General features: G+C 39.0%; 1 protein-coding gene across 4 annotated transcripts in view; it reads right to left on the bottom strand.

The window, feature by feature from the left end:
• The window catches only part of XRCC4 (X-ray repair cross complementing 4), a 316,828-nt gene that overhangs the window by 72,975 nt on the left and 231,560 nt on the right, over positions 1-12,293 (bottom strand). The window contains exon 9 of one of the 4 annotated variants that reach the window (XR_006716992.1): positions 7,453-7,559. The exons of the other annotated variants lie outside the window; for them this stretch is intronic. The gene's annotated coding sequence lies outside the window, so the exon portion shown is untranslated. The remainder of the gene's footprint in view (positions 1-7,452; positions 7,560-12,293) is intronic. 4 annotated transcript variants of the gene reach the window in all.

Raw genomic sequence — 12,293 nt, 5'->3', positions numbered from 1 at the left:
GTTGGGGGCTCCTGTCCCTTCTCAGCATCCTGACAAGGTCTTGGTAATATATCCAGATTTGTGAGCAGCAAATTAGGCCAAGTTGGAATGAGTATAGGCAAATGAAACATAAGGGGAAAAAAAATACAAGTTTTTTTTTTTTTTTAAATCTCAGCTTTGTTGGCTTGTGTGTTTTATTTCGTATTTTAACAGTGCATATCATTTTCAGTTGAGGTCTTGTTTCTTGCAAGATCATTGCTTTTGCAATCCTATCTGGAGCAATATGTAAAAAGGATGTGTATATAAAATGAGGAAGCATATTTCAGTCCCTTCTAAGAAACCATTTAAACTGTTAGACATTTGTTTAATGCCTATACCTTTCTAACACTCTTAGCTGAAATATTGTGCTTCTCTGTGCTATTAGCAGTACAAAAATGAAAGAATTCAGATACTGTGGTCCAAGGGAACCATTTTACTGTTTCCATCAAAATATGAGTTTTCCAGGTTTTATTCCCATTACTTATCTATCAAGGACTATGTCTCTCCCCATGCTAAACTGTAGATACCAATACAATCTGCCTCATCAAAGGCTATTAGGACACTATTCATGGAGTGTATTTTGCTTTAGGAAGTTGGCTGGGAATTCCCCCAAAATTGTATTTAGTATATGTTAAAGGTTGACGTGTATTCTACAAATGAGTGAATTTCTTCTAAGATTAGAACTATGGCAGGAGTGACATGGATTAGAGCTTGGCAGTGACTTGAATTTCTGTAAGCAGAGCACAGTCAACTTCCCAACTGTGCCTTGCACAAGGGTGGCCAACTCCCTTCTGCTGTATTAGTCATCATTAGCCACACTAGGGAGTGGTTTAACTCAATTTACAAAACAGCGATTGTTCTGCTACCCTCAGGAGAGTGTTCGGTCATGGGCAACAGCTCTATTGCATGGGGCATCATACTGCACCCATCTGTCCTAATAGTTTTGGTTAAAACGGAAGTGGCAGCAGACTAACACTAACCATCCCGCACCTTTAACACGGCTCTTCTTGGGCACCAGGCACTGTGCTAAGTGCCGTTTTACATGATCTCATTTAATCTTCAGAACCACCTGTGATGAGATTATTGGCTGCATTTTAGAAATGACAAAAGTGAAGTGCAGGGAGAGGAAGACATTTTCCAAGAGTCACCCAGAACAAGGGTTTGAATTCAACTGTTTGACTCCTGAATCTGTTCTCTTAATCTGAATCTCTTAATCAATGGACCAATGGCTTGTAAATTTTTTCCCAAAGGATAAGGGGGACCGAACTCTTGGATCCTACTCCAACTCTTCTTTTGTTGCTTTATATACTGAGGTTCAGCGTAGACCTCACTGTAGTAAGGAACCAGAGCCATGTTTTAAGAACAGTTTGACCTTGCATCATTTGCTCCGACGTCTCTGTGCATCTGAACCAACTCAATACTGGACATGGAATCCAGAACTGCCTGCTTCATATACTCTAGTGACTGATTAAAAGAAAAGCCTCACTGAGTGGCTACAGAAAACAAACAAACAAACAAACAAACAAACAAACAAAAAAGAAACCTTATGTCAATAATTCTGAGTTAGCTCAATGAAGGCCTGTCAAATGGAACATATAACAAGACAAAAGGTAGCCAGTCCAGGTTAACTGTCCTTTATCTATGGCATCAATTTATTAGCTACCTTGTCATGCAGGAATATCCCAGGATAAGAGACTTGGGCAGGTATATTTTCTTAGTGGGAAGGTTGGAAACAGAACAGTGGGGACCCAATGAAGGGATCATGAGAGATCAAGGGGAAAAGATGGAGAAAGAGCAATTTTTCTCCCATGGACTAGTCCCATGTAGCAGAAATTTAAAAAGCGGGGGTGGAGGGTGGGAATGGGTTTTGTTCATTGCATATTTAAAGGGAAATTAATCAGATTTAACTTATTATAGGCCACTCTAAGAAACCACATGCAGAGTCTCCTTACAATTTTTCCTAATGACAGTTTGACAGAAAAATATCACTGTATTCTAGAGACAGCTATCATTTCACAATTCAGAAAAGATGTGAGAATTTATTATATGGCATGAAAACCAATGATTTTGATTTTGGAATCAAAGTATTATTATTATCTAATAGGTAAAGGAAGCCCAGATTATAGAGGAGGAATGTGTATCAACCCAAACACTCAACACATCATATGCAAGAGCTTTCCTGCATTGGATGCCCTTTAGAAGTTTTTGGACACCAAAAGGTGAAAGTAAGGAATTTGCCATTTTGATGCAGCCTTTTTAATCTGGGAAAAACAACCCAATGTGCCTTTCAGTTCTAAATAATAAAGAAAGTAAATATCTCTATTCTTGAGGCCGAAATAACAACCTGGATTGAGACCCTTTAGGTCCAGAGGATGGGTCTTCCATTTAGTCACATAAATCAAATATGTTTTCACACAGTTCTTTTTCTCTGCAGATAGTTTTTGGGGTGGAGGAGAGCATAGTTCAGGGCAGAAAACTTTTTTTTTCCTCTTTATATAGATTTATGCTTTATAATAGCATATTACTGTTTATTGTTAAGAAGACCATCTCAGAGCATACAGGTCAATGGTGTGTGTGTATGTGTGTACAATAAATACATGTGTTCATGATATTGTTCCCATATGTCAAGATCTTGGTATCAGGGAATCTGAAGACTAAAGAAAGTTGGGTATGTTTGAACTTGATTGGGCTTGGTGCAGCTTAGAATGGATTGCAGATATCCCATACTTAGTGTATGAATGGTTCAATGGCTCTAATTTGGGGGAAATACACTGATATTGAACCATTTGCCTGCTTAAGGATACAGGTTAAGACTGACCCAGAGGCAAGGTGTGGGGCTTTCCTTGGAGAATTTACAAAATCATTTTGGAAGGAGACAGAGATCCTGGGATTCACGATGGTCCAGGAGGCAGAATTTAGGATACAAAGAGGAGGGAATTTTTCCTTTGAGCTCATGATTAGGTTTGGAGGGGAGATATGGCAGAGGAGAATCCCAGTGAGGGGTGTACATATGTGTGTGCTGGATGGTGCATGTTGATAAGCTGGTTGCTTGCAACATGGCCATGTTACTGGTGACTCCTTATGGGTCTAGCTACAGTAAATTAAATTAGTCAGTGTGGTGAACTTTCCTTGTATTAGTCCCAAATTTTCATGTTTTCAAGTGACCAGTGTGAACAAAGTGATGACTGCAGAATGACCACAAAACTTAGCAATATGTGGATCCTGAGAAACTTAACAGAAGACCATGGGGGAGGGGAAGGAAAAAAAAGTTAGAGAGGGAGGGAGCCAAACCATAAGAGACTCTTAAAAACTGAGAATAGGGGCGCCTGGGTGGCGCAGTCGGTTAAGCGTCCGACTTCAGCCAGGTCACAATCTCGCGGTCTGTGAGTTTGAGCCCCGCGTCGGGCTCTGGGCTGGCGGCTCGGAGCCTGGAGCCTGTTTCCGATTCTGTGTCTCCCTCTCTCTCTGCCCCTCCCCCGTTCATGCTCTGTCTCTCTCTGTCCCTAAAATAAATAAACGTTGAAAAAAAAAAATTAAAAAAAAAATAAATAAAAAAATAAAAAACTGAGAATAAACTGAGGGTTGATTGGGGGTGGGTTGATTGGGGGTGATGGGCATTGAGGAGCGTACCTGTTGGGATGAGCACTGGGTGTTGTATGGAAACCAATTTGACAATAAATTTCCTATTAAAAAAAAGCTTAGCAATATGGAGGTCAGTGTAGAGCTTGATATGGTTTTATTAAAAGTAAATAAGCTTGGTCTCTTGTGCTGCAGAGAATCAAAGAAGGCTTGCTGCCCCACTTTGGGAAGCAGTTCAGTGGAGCAGCAGCAGCTTAAAGAAACCTATTCCAGGGAGATAAAGGAGTGAGCAGTGGCCCACAAAAGGAGCAGAGACCCAAGCTCTAAGCCAGATGCTTGGCTGAAATGATAAACAATGACCAAGACCCACTTGCAGAGAGAACTCAACAGTCATATGGAGTGAAGACTCAGGTCTTTGTTTTGGATATATAAAGTTTATAAAAACATGCGAGTGTAAATATCTTTTCAGAATAATGATTTCTTTTCCTTTCAATATATACCCAGAAGTGGGATGGCTGGATCACATGGTAGTTCTATTTATAATTTTTTGAGGAACTTCCACATTATTTTCCATAATGGACATTCTCATCAACAGTGTGCAAAAGTTTCCTTTTCTCCACATCCTCACCAACACCTATTATCTTTGGACTTTTGGTGATAGCCAATCTAAGAAGTATGAGGTGATATCTCATTATGGTTTTGATTTTCATTTTTCTGATGATTAGTGATGTCAACTACCTCTTCATACACTTGTTGAGCATTTGCATGTCTTCTTGAAAAAACGTCTATTCAGGTCCTTTTCACATTTTAAAATCGAGTTATTTGTTGTTCTGGTATTGAGGTGTATAAAATTCTTATATATCTTGGATATTAATACCTTATTAGATATGTGATTTGCAAATATTTTCTCCCATTCCATAGGTTGCCTTTGTATGTTGTTGATGGTTTCCTTTGTTGTGCAGGAATTTTCAAATTTTACTGTAGTCTCATTTATTTATTTTTGCTTTTGTTGCCTGTGCTTTGGTGTCAATTCCAAAAAATCATTTCCAAGACCAATGTCAAGGAGCTGACCCTTATGTTTTCTTCTAGGAGTTTTATGGTTTTAGGGCTTACATTTAAGTCTTTAATTCATGTTGAGTTGATTTTTAGGTATGGTGTAAGACAAAGGATCCCATTTCATTGTTTTGCATGTGGGAATCCAGTTTTCCTAAGACCATTTATTGAAGAGACTATCCTTTTCTTATGGAGTATTCTTGGTTCCTTTGTCAACAATTAGTTCATTGCAGCATTATTATTCACAGCAGCCAAGATAGAGAAATGAGTTGAATGAATAACCAAAATGTGGTATAAATACACAATGGATTATTATTCAGCCTTTAAAAAGAAGGAAATCCTGCCATATGCAATAATATGTATGAAACTGGAGTACATTATGTTAAGTAAAATAAGCCAGATACAGAAAGATAAATATCATATGATTTCAATTAAAAGTTCAATCTTAAAAAAAAAGTCAAACTTATAGTAACACAGAGTGGAATAATGGTTATCAGAAGCAGAGGGATGGAGGAAAAGGGGAAATACTGATCAAAGGTCACAAACTTTCAATTACAAGATGAAGGAGTTCTAGAGATCTAACATACAGCATGGGGACTGTATCAGTAATGTTTTGTAGACCTGAAATTTGCTAAGAGAGTAGATCTTAAATGTCCTCACCATACACACACAAAAGAGTCTAACTATGGGAGGTGATAAATAAGTTGCTTAGTGTGATTGTGGTGATCATTTCACAGTATACACACATATATCAAACAATGTATTGTAAAAAAAAAACACATTATACTGTACACCTTCAATATACACAAAGTTTGTCAAAAATAAATAAACAAAACTCAGAAAAAAATAGTAAAATTAATATCTCATTTTGAGCCTTAACATTGTTGGGACTTGGACATATGATTTGTACATAGAAATGTAAACTCTTGAACACTATAAATGCTAAGAAAGTCTGATATAATTTAGACCAAGCTTTCATGTCAGATTCAGTAGAGGGTCTGTTCTAGTAACAAGTCAGTGGGCCCAATCAACAAAACTTCCCATGCCTTATTGCTCTTATAGTTACCGTGATAAAAATTTAAATCATTAACCCAGAAAAATCTATTAAGTATCTACTGTGCACAAAGCAGCACTCTAGGCAAAGGAGATTATAGGGGAGTACAAAAGAGACTAAGTCCCTCTTCTAATGGTGTTTGTAGTCGGGTGAGAGGAGACAGACAACAAACAAATGAACACATATAATATGCCAGGTCTGAAAACTGATGTGGAAAATGATGAATGAGAGCAAGAGAAACAATGGTGTGGCAGGTAATGCTAGAAGGGTGCTATTTTACATAGGATGGTCAGGGAAGGCCTCCCCAATAACATGGAATCTGAATAGAAACATGAAAAAAGTAACGGAGTGACTATGTAGCTAATCTGAAGGGAAGAGCATTCCAGCCAGAGAAATAGCACATTCAAGGCACCGTGCTGACATGACTGTGGCTGGAAAAGGGATAGGGCAAAAAAAAAAAAAAAAAAAAAAAAAAAAGGGGGTGGGGGAGGGCTGGAGGTAAAGCCACAGAAATGGAGCTAGGAGCAGATCGCTAGTACGTTATAATTAGAGATTAGAGATTATGGACTATAGATTACAATTGGAGATTAGAGAGAAATAGATGAATCAAGGATGTCTCCAAAAGTTTTTGCCTGGGCAACTGGTTGAATAGAATTGTTATTTATGAAATGGAAAAGGCTGGTAAATAAGTATGTTTGAAGAGACAATAAAGAATTTAATGTTAGAGTTACCATGTCATTTGTACATCCAAGAAGAGAGGCCAGGAGGCAGTTGGCATTTTTCATCATGTAAAGTTACTTAAAGTCATGGACTAAATGAGACCACTTGGCCAATAATGTAAAGAAAAGAGATCTGAGTACCGATCCCTTTATAGAGACTGAGAAAATTAGGAGGAAGCAAAAAAGTCATAAAGAAGGAATAGCCAGTAGAATAGGAAGATAACCAAGAGACAACAATGAATCAGAGATCAAGTATGTTATCAGTGTTTCAGTGTGACTAAGATGAGGCTAGAAATGACCAATGACTTTAGCAACTTGAAGATCCTTTGTGACTTGATAAGAACTCTTCGGTGGAGTGGTGGACATGATGGCTACTGGAGCGGGTTTCAAGACAGGATTACAGGGAGGGAGGCAAACCACAAGAGACTCGTAAACATAGAGAACAAACTGAGGGTGAGTGGGGGAGAGAGGAAAATGGGTGATGGTCATTGAGGAGGGCACTTGTTGGGATGAGCACTGGGTGTTGTATGTAAGCCAACTGGACAATAAATTACGTTAAAAAAAGACAGGATAAGAAATGTATCTATAGCACAGTTTAGTTAAGACTGTGATTTGAAGATTTAGACACATTCTAAATCTAGAATGGTTCATTCATGATGTAGAATAATCACCTATGTATAAGTCAACTCACGGTGAGAATTAGTGAGCCTATTTAAAAAAATCATCAAAGATGCCATAGTTAGTTCAAAGTCATGGGATGAAGACACAGCACCAACAGCAACAGAGGGCATAAGCTGAGGAGTGATCTGTCTATGGGTTTTCATTCAATTACTCTTTGAAGCTCCTTCTAGAAAAGTGGAAAGTTGTTTTATAGTTCTGAGAACTGAGGGAGGACACCCAGTAAATCTGTTGATATAGTCTCCAGAACTGAGGCCATCAGAAAGACCATCTCAATGACTATTTTTCTTAAGTTGCAGTTATACGGAATCAATTTACTTAATTTTATCCTATTTAGATTTTTGTTCTTACCTTGGCACTCTGGGGTAACATTTCTGAGCGCAACTAGTAGTGAGTTTGTTCTTGATGGGCACATTTCTCTAGTTTGTGAATTATGGGCCAAGAATGGAATGGTAGCTCTGAAAATAAAAGCCAGGCACAAAGAGGTTTGTTGTTAACCTTCATGAAGGGCCTTATAGCAGTTTAAGTATCTCACCCTTCTGGGACTAAAGACATCATGCTTTCCCATGACCTGAAATGGAAAATCATTCCACTGTTTCTGGGACGGCACAGAACACACACCATGTGAAGCAGTCATAAAATATTTTACTTGTTTTATCTTACTTTTTCCTCTTGCTAGTTCCCTTTATTTTGGCAGGAGGTGGGATGTGATGACCTAAATTAGGCTTTTCCACATCTAATTTCCAGATTCTGGGACCTAAGTTTTACTTTCCTATTTAAAAACATATGAACTTCCAGAAGTTATCCAGAAAGAGTCCCACTGAAGGCAAATGTCCTATCAGTTTTAGCCTGGTCTGAAACAAATTTACTGGAATGGGATTTCCATTACCTCTCGAGCAGATTGGTCACATGAAGCAAATTTACAGTACAGTAAGTGGTATTTCCTGAGGTGATGGATCTCCCATCTAATAGCCTCTGAGCGCAAGTCTCATGAACCATAATGCTTTTTTCATACAAGCCTGTAAATGCCCACTGCAGATTTTCCCACATAAGCGTCTTCTGCATACAAGGTTCTAAAAGTCTATGGCAGGCAATTCAAACAAAATTGTGTTCACTTCTCCTCACTTTTTTCCTAAGCTTACACCCCTGGGTTTTTGTTAACATTTAAAGAAGATATTTAAAACTGCACTTCAGCCACCTTGTAAAATGAAAGAGTACATTGTACAGGCACCAAAGGTACACGTCAGTGCTTTTATCAAATTCAGGGTCCTGCTCTGCCGCACTAATTGGAACCATGTGTTGAAAATGCAAGACAGGATTTTTTCAGCTGTTCTTTAATTAAATGGAATAAAATAAGGACTAAACCTCACATTGCTTCATCAAGAGAGGCTGCCGGATTGTGCTACTAGACAGGAATGATAGAGGATCCTGAGTGGGGATGGTGGCACCCGTGTCAGGGCTCCAGGGACAATGGTGATTACTTTAATATTGAAGATATTCTCAATGATTCTATGATACGATTTAGCCACATTCACAGAATGCCTGGTTGCAAATGCTTCTCTGATAAGGAGAGGAAGGCAAGTGATAGCAAGCCTAATTATTTTCAAGTGCACTGGAAGATTGACTCATGAAGATTTTGTAAAATATTTTCATAAAGTTCGGTCACTGCAAAAATCATCAGTAAGGTGGAAAAAGTGCCTCCTCATGCACTTGCCCACTGAAATCTGTGGAGAAATAGTGGCCAACAATGTGTGTGTCTACTAGAAAGACAGTGGAAAATACAGTCTCAAGTTTTCTGTTGAAACTTGAAAACAAACTGTAATTTGATTTTTTAAAAAGTGTGATTTCTGCCACTTTGTTTTGAGGAAAAGGATACTCTATACCTTTTAATTGTCCTGGGATCAAAATCCCAGGGAAAAAAAGGTTAGTTCACAATGTCTCCTTTCAGGATTGAAGCCCGTCTTTCACGATGCTTTATGTTATTTAACATCCATTGAATGGCACCAGTGTATTGAACTCTACTCCCTCCTTCCTGTACAAGTTCTGGATCCAGAATAGGTACCTTTGCATAAAGTATTGAAGCTTTAGGAAAGAAATGTGGATATTGCTTCCAACAGCACAGTCGCACCTACGGCCTCCAGAAAGAGGTGTCAGAAGTGAATTAAAGAGGAGAGCAATAGCAATTCCCCTAAAGGTGTATATAAGCAGCATTCTGCAGGACATGGGAATGTCAAAGCAGGGCTGAGAATGTTCAAGGAAGAAAGCCAATTCCACAAAAGGTTAAAAAACCCTGAGATCACTCTTAAAGGAAATGATGAAACCACCCCTGCTTGTATCAAAGCCCAAGGCCTGGGCACTAGAAAGGGGTCTCTCTGCTGTGGGCTGGTTGTGTCACTCTACCATCAGGAGTCTCTCAACTTGCAAAGACTGTTGGCAAGGTTTAATCAGTGGATACTGCTTGGTCTGAAGCAGAGTTTGACAGTTTTCCAGACAGGCTGGGAACAGCATCAGAGAGTTACACAACCTGCAAAGAAGTGGGAGACGTCTGGGTGCATGTGGTTTTGCCCTTAGATGGCCTTCGGATTGCCCTTTCAAAAGCACAAACTGAATCAGGTCACTCCCTTTCTTCTCTTAAGATCATTCTATAGTTGTTCATTCACATAATCAGTGGGGAGCCTACACTGCCTTCTCAGGCTCTCACTGCATCTTTTTCCCCTCCCTTCGCTCCAGCCACAAAACACTGAAGATGCCACACTCGCCCATTTCCCTAAAGTGCATCTCAGCCACCTGGCAAATCTTCAATCATCCCAGAAGTTCAGCTCAAACTTCATCCATCTCCTCTCTGGGGTTTCCCTTGGCCATAACCTCTTCTTCCTATACTCTCCCAATAAAGTCAGAGCAGGATGATTCTCTTTTGTGCCCCCTGAACTTCCGGGGCTCCTCTCTTAGAGCACTTACCAAACATTTGATTGTGTACAGGTCTGCCTCCTTCCTTAGTCTAGACTTCCAGGCACCATGAGACAAGATGGTGTTACTCATCTTTATATCTCCAGTGCCTGGCAGAGTGCGTGGCACAAAGTGTTCACCAAACACGCGATGACTGAATAAACACATACACATGTGGACTTGTGTTCTTCTAAACATAGTTGAGAATTGTGTGTAAGCTCAAGGGCACAGGGCAGATTCTGGTGTCCTTGCACACAGCCTGAATTTCAAATTCTTGAGATGAATGATTACTGACACAAAGGACAGTGACAGTGAAACACACACTGAGTTATTATCGCTGAAAAACTTGTAACATTTGCCAAATGTAGGCAATTATGAAAGTTACTGATATCGTATATGACAGATTAGGGCTACAATGGAAAAATCAAAAAAGATAAAAATGCTCTTCAGGAAAGGCATTATTTTATATAGAATTCCTCAAGAAAATACTAGGATTTGTTTTATTATATAGTTTCTTTCCTCTCTCACCTTCCTCAAATGTCATAATTCTTGCAGAAAAATTCTCGTTAAAGAAGCATAGACTTTGGATGACATATTATTGAGTCTGAAAATCTATCTCCAAGTCAGAAGTAACTACACTTTGAGATTCCAAATCATATAAAAGATAACCAATTGTGGCCCATAAAGAGCTGCAATTTCATCATTTGAGGGAAATTATGAATAAATAAATGGATGGGTGAATACATAAACATATTTAAAGCTCTGGGATAGATTTTTCTTTTCCCTAGGTAGCATTTGGACTATCTTCCAATGTTTAGACAGACACACAATGTTTTCCTCTGGAGTTCGTCATTTTTTATACTTTGGTGGCAAATGTGCCTCCCCTGATAGTCATTATCATTTCTTTAGATAAGTCAATACATTCAATTAGATCTTGCTTTGCTTAGAAGTCATGCCATCTTTTTAACATGACATTGCATAAATGGTGAGGGATAGACACCGCCATTTATAAATGCATTATTTTAACATTTAACACTAGGGAAAATGTTACATGGAGATACGTTGCATGACTACTGGTAAACACATGGGATGATCAGAATAAAGAGATAGAGAAACAGTTCTTTATGAGAAAATAACAGCAATTGGGGGAAAGCTGAGAGCGGAGGAAAGAGGGAGATGAGAGCAAAGGGATGGACGTCATAGCAGGAAGCTGGACTCTTAAGGTGACAAGTTGCCAGTGGAAAGTTCATACAGTAGGAAAGCCAGAAGGCTTTAAAGAATAGAGTTATGGCAAAAATGGAATATAAATCGCTCATTTTCTTTGAGGTAAACTACCTCTCTCTGATCCAAACCTTCCACAAATTCTGCTACACACAGACATTTCTCAGTGCTTTTGTCACGGAATTCAGAGGAAAGGAGGGAAGTTTCATGGCTGAGTTAGCATGGAGCAGAGAAAGAAGAAAATCAGTTTTATTATAAAACATAAGTGAGACTCAGAGCCCAGTGGAAGCAGGAATTCAGAGCAGAAATGGCCACGAAAATAAATTGCATAAGAATTCGTAAAAGTCTCGGGAAAAGCGCGAGACTTTAGAAAGGAGCAAGGATAGGGAGCTTGAGCTAATAAATCTCAGAGAGAGGGTCAATGCAGCTGATCATCTGGCTTTACAGAACCGCGTGCTGATCCACTGTATGCTAATTTGATAGTGCAGTAGTAACACTCATGGTAAGGGCTTCTATACATGCTCTACTTACTGTGTAGCAGACATTGTGTTAAGTGCTTTATCTGCATTATCTTATTTAATTCCCATTGCATGGATGAGAAAACACAAGTTCAGAGAAAATAAGTATGTTGCCCAGAGTGAGATAGTTAACAGCTGGCAGTGTACAAACTTGGCTTACTCTCGTCCCCAAATCCACATTTGTAATTCCTACTTATTCTATTATCAAATTCCAGCTAGAAGACACCAGATTTTTATGCCATGTACATATTAACAGCTACTACAAATGTAAAGTTGTCACTGTATGTTATTCTATATGAGTAACTATATTGGTCAGCTATTGTCAAAATACCGTTATATAACAAACTACAGCAAACCTTAGTGGCTGTGAGTAGTAAGCAATTGTTCTCACGCTCATGGTCAGCATGGTTGACTGTAGTTCAGTCTATCTGGATTGGGCTCAGATGGATCGCTCTTCTAAAGGTTTCAGGGTAGTGAGCTCGACTCCAGTTTAGGACTGAGTTCATT

Source organism: Leopardus geoffroyi, chromosome A1 (genome assembly GCF_018350155.1).
Source record: "Leopardus geoffroyi isolate Oge1 chromosome A1, O.geoffroyi_Oge1_pat1.0, whole genome shotgun sequence".
Lineage (NCBI taxonomy): Eukaryota > Metazoa > Chordata > Mammalia > Carnivora > Felidae > Leopardus > Leopardus geoffroyi.
Note: the sequence above shows the minus strand (reverse complement) of the source record. Positions and strands in the feature narration are given on the sequence as shown.